Source organism: Danio rerio, chromosome 24 (genome assembly GCF_052040795.2).
Source record: "Danio rerio strain M-AB ecotype USA chromosome 24, GRCz13ab, whole genome shotgun sequence".
NCBI classification, from domain to species: Eukaryota; Metazoa; Chordata; class Actinopteri; order Cypriniformes; family Danionidae; genus Danio; species Danio rerio.
In genome coordinates, this window is record NC_141044.1 from 44,260,001 (window position 1) to 44,267,500 (window position 7,500).

At 40.4% G+C, this 7,500-nt stretch overlaps 1 protein-coding gene and 1 long non-coding RNA gene across 9 annotated transcripts in view; both read left to right on the plus strand.

Annotated features, from left to right (window-relative positions):
- The window catches only part of nub1 (negative regulator of ubiquitin-like proteins 1), a 32,704-nt gene that overhangs the window by 19,183 nt on the left and 6,021 nt on the right, over positions 1 to 7,500 (plus strand). The gene's annotated exons all lie outside the window — the stretch shown is intronic.
- Positions 1 to 7,500, plus strand: part of LOC147838118 (uncharacterized) — an 11,891-nt gene that overhangs the window by 2,722 nt on the left and 1,669 nt on the right. Inside the window, exons 1-5 of one of the 7 annotated variants that reach the window (XR_015525438.2) lie at positions 1,137 to 1,449; positions 1,503 to 2,850; positions 5,165 to 5,239; positions 5,331 to 5,399; positions 6,684 to 6,770. This is a non-coding gene — a long non-coding RNA (uncharacterized LOC147838118). Of the gene's footprint in view, positions 1 to 1,136; positions 1,450 to 1,502; positions 2,851 to 5,164; positions 5,240 to 5,330; positions 5,400 to 6,683; positions 6,771 to 7,500 lie in introns of those variants that run through there. The other 6 variants (XR_015525439.1, XR_015525442.1, XR_015525443.1 and 3 more) reach the window with 6 other exon arrangements.

Here is a 7,500-nt window from a genome sequence, read left to right on the forward strand (position 1 = left end):
TAAAAATAAAGCAGAAAGAAAATAATAAGTAATAGACATATATATAAAATAAATTGCTTAAATTTAATAAGTAAATATAAAGCAATCAGACCAAGCTGATAAGCAATTTCAGCTCAAAAATCATCCAGAATCACATGTCTAGCTTACCCCACCTATTTTCACAGCGATTTAACTTGCAATTTCACTCGATATAATTGAAGGAACTCCTTTCAAAACCTTCGGCTACTCCTCAACGCTCCTTGCACTACATTAAGTTCCTTTAAGTCTATGATTTAAGTTTTTCATAGAAATTTCCCAGAGATGGGTTGCGGCTGGAAGGGCGTCCGCTGCTTAAAAACTTGCTGGATAAGTTGGCAGTTCATTCCGCTGTGGCGACCCTGGATTAATAAAGGGACTAAGCCGACCAGAAAATGAAATGAATAGAAATTAATTGTAAAAGTCAGTGGAAATGCTCCATATTGCCCCCTTTTACTATTTCAACCCCTAAGCCTTTTCAAATCCTTGATCTTTAATCCCTCCAAGTAGTTATATCATAAGGTTGCCGCTGCTAGCAGCAATTGCCCACTGTAAATTTATGCATCACTGCTAGCGCAGTGACTGCTCGCACTGGAGACGCACACCTTATTACACACAGCTGCCAGTGCAGTGACCGCTCCTACAGGAGTCGCACACTTTACTATCATGCACCACTGCAAGCGCAGTGACCGCTTCTACGGGAGACGCACACCTTATTATTATGCACCACTGCAGGTGCAGTGACCGCTCCTACGGGAGACGCACACCTTATTACACACTGCTGCCAGTGCAGTGACCGCTACTACAGGAGTCACACACCCTATTATTATCCATCACTGCAAGCGCAGTGACTGCTCCCGCTGGAGACGCACACTTTATTATTATCCATCACTGCAAGCGCAGTGACTGCTCCCACTGGAGATGCACACTTTATTATCCATCACTGCAAGCGCAGTGACTGTTCCCACTGGAGATGCACACTTTATTATCCATCACTGCAAGCGCAGTGACTGTTCCCACTGGAGATGCACACTTTATTATCCATCACTGCAAGCGCAGTGACTGCTCCCGCTGGAGACGCACACTTTATTATTATCCATCACTGCAAGCGCAGTGACTGCTCCCACTGGAGATGCACACTTTATTATCCATCACTGCAAGCGCAGTGACTGTTCCCACTGGAGATGCACACTTTATTATCCATCACTGCAAGCGCAGTGACTGTTCCCACTGGAGATGCACACTTTATTATTATTCATCACTGCAAGCGCAGTGACTGCTCCCACTGGAAATGCACACTTTATTATTATCCATCACTGCAAGCGCAGTAACTGCTCCCACTGGAGATGCACACATTATTATCCATCACTGCAAGCGCAGTGACTGCTCCCACTGGAGATGCACACTTTATTATTATCCATCACTGCAAGTGCAGTAACTGCTCCCACTGGAGACGCACACATTATTATCCATCACTGCAAGTGCAGTAACTGCTCCCACTGGAGATGCACACTTTATTATTATCCATCACTGCAAGCGCAGTGACTGCTCCCACTGGAGACGCACACCTTATTATTATCCATTACTGCAAGTGCAGTGACTGCTCACACTGGAAATGCACACTTTATTATTATCCATCACTGCAAGCGCAGTGACTGCTCCCACTGGAGACGCACACTTTATTATTATCCATCACTGCAAGTGCAGTGACTGTTCCCACTGGAGATGCATACTTTATTATTATCCATCACTGCAAGCGCAGTGACTGCTCCCACTGGAGACGCACACATTATTATCCATCACTGCAAGCGCAGTGACTGCTCCCACTGGAGACGCACACCTTATTATTAACCATCACTGCAAGTGCAGTGACTGCTCCCACTGGAGATGCACACTTTATTATTATCCATCACTGCAAGCGCAGTGACTGCTCCCACTGGAGACGCACACTTTATTATTATCCATCACTGCAAGCGCAGTGACTGCTCCCACTGGAGACGCACACTTTATTATTATCCATCACTGCAAGCGCAGTGACTGCTCCCACTGGAGACGCACACTTTATTATTATTATCCATCACTGCAAGTGCAGTGACTGCTCCCACTGGAGACGCACACTTTATTATTATCCATCACTGCAAGCGCAGTGACTGCTCCCACTGGAGACGCACACCTTATTATGCACCACTGCTAGTGCAGTGACCACTCCTACAGGCGACGCTCGCCTTATAATGCACCACTGCCAATTATCATAGATCACCACAGAATCTTTATAGATCATGAAAGATCATAGTCTTACTACTGCATGAGCCCACATATATTTTGCTTAGTACATACACTTCCATATCCAGTAACCACTACCGTCGGAACTCGTATACACTTCTCTGCCACAGCAATGATGGCTCTATTGAAACAATATAGATCGCTCTTATAGCAGTGACCAATCACATATAAGTTGCATCAATTTGTTTTCACCAGCATTGGTTCAGTTGCACATAGAGATTAACAAACTTGTGTGTGATCTGAATAGCTCCTAACGTCTTTATTCTGAGATAACCAGTCTAAATTAATACACTTGCATGAAGTAAATCTTACCTCAAAGCTTTTACGGGGGCACTTTTTTTGGACCATCTCCCCATGCCCATATTGCCCATGCCTAAATCCACCACTGGCTGATGGTGAGTAAATCTAATTTGGTATTTGGTTAATATTATCTGTGGTTTTTGGGTATTGTTTTTTCCTAATTTTTTCTTACTTGTTTTACAGAGAGTGAAAATAATAGAAGCTCGTCTTCTAGATCCTGCCAGGAGAGTGAAGTCCAAAGCACTGAAAAAGGTAAGTCACAAGCAGTGTTGTGCGTGTTACTTATAAAAGTAATTAGTTATAGTTACTTTTCACAAATAATAACTGACTTAGTAACTTAATTTTATCATTATAAAAGTAACGAATTTCCAGGGAAATAAACTATTGCATTACTTTAAAAAGAAGCTTGTAAAATAAAAAGCACACAAAATGTCCGGGCGCATCTCAATACATTAAGATGTTTAGAATAAGAAAATTAGAATATTACTGAAGACCAATAGAAAAAAAATTATCACAGTAGTGTTGGACTGCTGTAAACCAATACTTGATCAGGGATGTTTTTGCACAAAGAACTCCTGCAATTTGACGTGGCATGGGGTGTTGAATATGGTTGGGTACTGAAACCCGGTGCCATTATAGCACCAGTAGCTTTTTAACCGGTATGTACCGGATCAAATCAGCATATGAATTTTGGTGTCACTGGTGCTGCGACAAGGACATAAGAAGCATGAAAGTGTGCATCAAAGGCACACATAGGTACGCGTTTTCACACCATCTCTAAACATTTAATTCTAAACTACTTTGAGGAATACAGACTGGCGATGTCAGGCGTTTGTTCTTGTTGCTTAGGGAACGGACACACACAGTACAGCGCATTCGGTGAGCGAGAGCGACTCTCTTCAGATCAACACGCATGATCGCGTTCATCAAATTTGCTTAAACTAAGCGTTCCAAAGCGGATTTTACACAATTAAATAAATTATTATAAAACATCCTGCACTATTCTATACTATGTTAATGTTCATCTGGGACAATGTGAGTCATCTATCCAAATAATTATTTTATTATAATATGATCCTTTTTATAGTGGAACAATAAATCATAATAGATATTTTAGAACTTACAAGCCCATATCAGAAAAGGTTGGGACAGTGTGAAAACCCAAATAATAAAGAAATAATTTCTATATTTGCTTTGGCTGTATCTCAATCAGATCATAATTACAATTACCTTTTGACATCTCCTGTTTCACATCATCACATCATTATTTTACCAGTTTACCTGATTACTGCCCTAAACTGCTCCTTTCACAACTGCTTCTGGAGTGTTGCAAAAACCAAAATTGGAATATTAAAAAAAAAAAAAAAAAAAAAAAAAGAAATCATGAGGAGCACATTAAATAATGTTTGTTGTACTGTCTGCAATGAGATACAAGCCAAAGTAAATTTAGAAATCACTACTTTATTTTTTTTTATTTGCATTTTCCATACTGTCCCAAATTCTTTTGATTTGGGGTTGTATAATATTCACCACAACTGGCCAACAAATAAGACTAAATATGCATTGGCTTCTTGGGCAATGTAACATAAATGTAGTATAAATATTACAGTATTATGTTTATAATTTATATTAAATATAAAAATAACATTGACATCTTTCCATGGTTGAAACACAGATTTGGTGATTGTACAAGATACTGTACATGTAGCATGTTTCTATCAACAAACTTACTGTTTATTCATGTTTTAATCTTGGTATAATATAAATAAATAGATTTTGTGACCACTGTAATCACTGCAGAGTACACTCTCGCTCTCACTGACACCGTATGCCCGAACCTCTGGCTCCATTCACGGCAAGCTGATCATATGGAAATGTAATTTGTAAAGTACTTAGTCAAAATACACTGACATGATTGACTTGTCTCACTACTATTGGTTATTTCCGCATAAACAATACTAAACTAGTTTTATTTCTTTAATATAGAAGCTCCGTCTACCTCTTTGAAAGTGTCACTTGTGTTTTTAGCCAGTCATCATCAGCTATGTGGTTGTCACACCCCTACACACACATGCCAGTCATCATCATATTACCATCATCAGTTGGTAATGATGTAGTATTGCAGGAAACCGTCATTTATTACTCGTTTATTCATAATTCCATTATTCACATCCCATCGTCTTTTGGATCGTTATAAATTTTCCATTTAAAGTTGTTGTGCACCTCCCTAGTCAATATATCTGGCCCATCCAATGAACACAAGAATACACAGAAATCTTTTTAGAAACTTTATTCAGATCAAATCTGCAAATGCGTTTGAAGACCCACAACCAGAGAAAAATGACCACAATGTGAAATCTGTCAAATCATCTTAGTGTAGATGTTTTTAGCTGTATTCAAATAACAGATCCCTGGACTAGGTACTAGCACTTAAATACAGTAATAATTAAACACTTTTTAAATGTGGGTTGATTTATAAGCAGCATCGCTTCTGCCTGGAGAGTTTTTGTTATGATAACAAACCAATTCTGCCTTCCAACATTGAGTTGCCTGTTGCTTTTTCCAGAAGACTCTAAAATGATGACACATGTCCATTGTCCATGTACCTCTGTCAGCCACCAGCGTCACCTCACTCAAACTGGTCAGTATGTGGTAGTTTATTTCAGTGTGTTGTTGAATCTTTCTGTTGAAAGATAATAAATGAACACTGTTTTGTGCTGTTGTGATTCCAGAAGACTCTGATAATGAACACACATGTCCCCGTACCTCTGTCAGCCACAAGCGTCACCTCGCTCAAACTGGTCAGTATCTGCTAGTTTACTTCAGTGTGTTGTAGATAGGGCTGGGCGATATTCAAAACAAAATGTATCACAATATCATGTTTCATATCATTCGATACCAATAATTATTGAATATTTTTAATACATTTAGGAATATTAGGATTTTTTAACCACTTTATTTTAATTTACCAACATTACTAAGGCAGATAGTTTTAATAGCATTTAACTATGCGAACTATGCAAACATTAAAACAAAAGATCTCAAACATACGTGTTGAAGAGACACTTAAACTTGATTAATAAAATGTTAAATGTGTGCAATGATGAAGTGTAAACGCTGAACAATCAAAGCAAACTTTAAGGTAGATCAACATCTGTAAGGTGTGAATAATAATGATACTGTAAACCTCAAACTCTGTCAACAACACAAATTATGATCATCAAATCTGAGCTTTAGTAAAGGAACTAACCATCATTATTCAAACACACACTGCAACATTACAGATAGTGAAGTTAAATGATTACAATACCCCTATGCTGAAACTCTTTCAGATGTGGAGCTAGAGGCTGGGATGCACAAGAAAAGAAACCAAAAAGCCACTCTGGCGCTGCATCCATTTAATTTACAATCTCCTCACTGCTGCCAGCCACCGCACTCATTTTCACATGTGTTGTTATTCTGACCTGAAGTGATAAGCGCAAGCACGTGGTTTCGGTTTCCTCGACCATTTACAATGGGCTCGCGCTCCCCTGGCGTTTCTCGTAACTAGGTGACCATCAAGCGTTTTGTCAGAGGATGACAAACAGAGAACATTGCTGCAGCTCCAGTGCAAGTTTATGGAGAAAAGTATAAGGCTCTGCAGTGTTTGGATGCGCTGTGTTTGTCTGAGGTCATTAGTCTGCCGTTATTACTGAAATGTGTCTATTCCATACAAAGTTTAAAGTAGATTGGTTACGGTGCGCTCACGGCATTCGGAAAAGTTTAGATGTTTTTAACTAACGTTACGTGTGCGGCGCTTGCATAACATGTGCGACCATTGGAAATGACAAACTGAGACCCTAAGCTTATTGGCACTGCTTCCAAGGCGCGCGCTCGGCAGACACATTTTAATAAAACTGTAGCGATTCAAACCGAAACTACATACCAAATCTTTTTTATTGATATTGACAACGATGTTCAGTCAATAAATATCGATACCGATTTTACCACCCAGCCCTAGCTGTAGAATCTGCGTGTTGACAGATAATAAATGAACTAATAAATAATAAATAATAAATGAGTGTCTTGTGCTGTTGTGATTTCAGAAGACTCTGATAATGAAGACACATGTCCCCGTACTTCAAGTTCTGTCATCACTGGCCAGAATCAGGAGATCATTCAAATGATGACAGGTAACGCAGAAGGATCACTCAGTTGCTCTCCTGCAAAACAAACACACTCATTGATCTTAAGAACTGAGCCTTTTCATTTGTTCCCTAAGGATTGACTGCTCATAAATTTAAATTCAGTCACCAAAATGTAGATTAGGCTTAGATTAAACTTGAATCTGAAAATCAAGTCTGATTACTGCTTGTTTAACTGTTAGTTGGTGAAACTAGTATTTAAGAGAAAGTCTTAAGGGGATTAATTCACTCAAAAATGTCATTTGTTGTTAATTTACTCACCTTCAGCCCATCCAAGATGGTGACTTTAGTCCTTCGGCCTCAATGCTGTCGCCAGCCTCGCTGCTGTCGCGGACGCCACCATTTCTATTCTGCCGCTCTAGACTTGGATATAACTGAGGGCACGGGTGGTGAGGGTAGTGTCGCGGACGCCGCTCTAGACGCGAATATAACTGAGGGCACGGGTGGTGAGGATAGTGTCGCGGACGCCGCCCTCTCTATTCTGCCTCTCTAGACGCGGATATAACTGAGGGCACGGGTGGTGAAGGTAGTGTCGCGGACGCCGCTCTAGACGCGGATATAACTGAGGGCACGGGTGGTGAAGGTAGTGTCGCGGACGCCGCCCTCTCTATTCTGCCGCTCTAGACGCGGATATAACTGAGGGCACGGGTGATGAGGGTAGTGTCGCGGACGCCGCCCTCTCTATTCTGCCGCTCTAGACGCGGATATAACTGAGGCG